Source organism: Hemiscyllium ocellatum, chromosome 9, assembly GCF_020745735.1.
Source record: "Hemiscyllium ocellatum isolate sHemOce1 chromosome 9, sHemOce1.pat.X.cur, whole genome shotgun sequence".
Classification (NCBI taxonomy): Eukaryota; Metazoa; Chordata; class Chondrichthyes; order Orectolobiformes; family Hemiscylliidae; genus Hemiscyllium; species Hemiscyllium ocellatum.
This window is the reverse complement of record NC_083409.1, coordinates 90,226,204-90,228,845: the sequence shown is the minus strand read 5'-3', so window position 1 is coordinate 90,228,845 and position 2,642 is coordinate 90,226,204.

The window sequence follows — 2,642 nt, the reverse complement described above, 5'->3', positions numbered from 1 at the left end:
GCTGCATTTTTGGTAAAGCAAACCAGGGTAGACGTTGTAAGGCCTTGAGTGTTACTGAACAAAACCAACTGAGGGGTGCAGGCTCATACTTCTGAAAGCAGAGTCACAAGTGGAGATGGTTGAAGATGTTTGGCACATTTTTGCCTTTTATTGGTCATGTTCTGAGTATAGGAGTTGGGGGGGGGGGGGGGTCATGCTGTGGCTGTACAGGACATTGAAGCTACTTTTGGAATACTCTGAAATTCTGGTTGCCCTCCTATAGGAAGGATGTTAAACCAGAGGGTGTAGAAAATATTGAAAAGGATATTGCAGGACTGAAGTGTTTGAGCTGGAAGGAGAGGCTGGGGCTTTTTTTCTTTCCTGGGATGTCTGAGGCTGAGGGGTGACCTTTTTTTTTTAAAAGAGGCTTATAAAGTCATAAGGGACATGGAATGAGCCAGGGACTTGCATTTTCCTATAGTGAGTCTAAAACAAAAGGGAATAGGTTTAAGGTGATAGAGTTAAAAGGGACCGGGGCATAGGGTGGTATGTGTATGGAATGAGCTGCCAGAAGGAATGGAGGCTGGCACACAATTACAGCCTTTTAAAATGTATCTGCATGGGTATGAATAGGAAAGGGCATATCCCAAATGCTGGCAGATGGGACTAGGTCTGATTGGGCTAACTAGTGTGGATCGGTTGTACCAAACAGCCAGTTTGTGCTCCCTAACTATAGATGAAGGCACAATGGTAGATATAGTCTACAAGGAATTTAGCAAGGCCTTAATGGTTCAACATTACAGACTGGTTAGTAAGACTTGATCACAAGGGATCCACTGGATACAAAATTTTAGCTTGATTTGTAGGAGGTCTTGGCGATAGAGTATTTGTTTAGACTAGAGGCTTGTGACCAGTACTGGGTCTACTGATTTAAGAAATGATATGGATGAGAACATTAGACGTATAGTTAGTTTGCAGATTTAAATTTGATGTAATCACCTCCAGTGTCTAATATACCATTATCTATCTCACTAATGGCCCTTCTGATCAAGCTGTCACTGGGTTGAGTTGCTGATGGCATTTAATGCTAGTTAAATAAAAGGTGTTGCATTTTGGTAAGGTAAATGAAGGTAGGCCTTATACAGTTCCTAAAGCACTGGGACATGTTGCTGATCAGAGACCTAGGGGTGCAGGTACATACCTCCTTTTTTGGAGGTGGCATTAGTATTAGACAAGATAGTGAAGAGACTTCAACACGCCTTCATTGGTGAAAGCATTAAATACAGTAGTTGGGATGTCTTGTCACAGTTATGAGACATTGGTAAGACTGCATTTAGAGTATTTCATACAATCCTGGTTACTCTGCCAGTGGAAGGACTTTTTTTAAACTGGAAAAGGTGCAAAGATTTTCCTAGAGTGTCAGAGGCTGAGGTGCAACCTTGGAGGTTTATAAAATCATGGGAGGGAAGGAATAACCTCTGGTACACCAGTGCTGTAAACAGGTTTATTATGTCTTTTTCAATTGTAAACAGTTAAAGCCAATGCTAGCTATCCAGGATTAGGAACAGTATTGGACTAAGTAATTCTTACAATCTGCAGTGGCACAAAATATCACCACAGAAGATACCACTATTTATGCCAACGTGCTCTGGCTGTAGGCTTCTATTTCAAACATGAAATGTCTGAAGTAAATTATTGCGTATGATGTCTACTGGTTTTAATGTTAAACCTTTTATTATAAAGCTGTTCAATATCAAGTGGTCATTAGCTTATAACCCACAAAGGATCTAGACATCGCTCTCTAATCCAGACAGAACTGAAGTTATTTACAGCTTGTGGGGTATCACTCTACAGCATGGAACAAAGTGAGGCATGCATCTATGAAACCATAGATGATGTTCATGTTGAATGCTCACCATTCTGTATTATGCTTTGTGTCTAATTAGGATGTCGTGTACGTGCCCTTGAGGTAACAATGTAACGTGTGTGTCATTTTCAACTAGTGAGGTACTTGCAAGTTGCAACAGTGACCATGCCCAACAAATCAGCTGTTTAATAAGGTTTCATTAATGGTAGCAAGATCTGTTTTATGATGGTTGACATATACATTGGATAGTATCATACAAGATCAAAACTTGCAGCTGAAATTTTGGGCAGTAGAAGTCTTTGTGGATAGTGTTATCACTAATTGCTGCATCAGCACAAGTCCAACGACTCACCCGGTCAGCCCAGTGTAGTGGCCACCTGCCCCAGCATATCACTCGGCCTAGCATAGCTTGGGTGGACATCTGGTCTCTGATTAGAGCGATTTTTCCCCCCCAGCCTGGAGTCAAGGCAAAGTGTTGACTGGGTCAGAAGATTATTGTTGTGAACGTTTTTTTTAAATCAATTTTATAAATTCTTTCTAAATGTGCAATGCTGGATTTTAAAAATTTCTTTTTCCAAGAACTCTAACTGAAAAAGCTGTACCTAGGGACTTAGGATAACACTATAGCAATGAATTACACTCAAATGAATACAGTGAAAAGTGTACATGACAGTAAACCTAATTCCAATTTTGATTGGCTCTGATCTAATATACTTAACTGTCTGAAATGAGATTTGAACCCATGACTCAAAAGTGCAATCACTAAAGAAGAATTGACAAATCCACACACTAGATC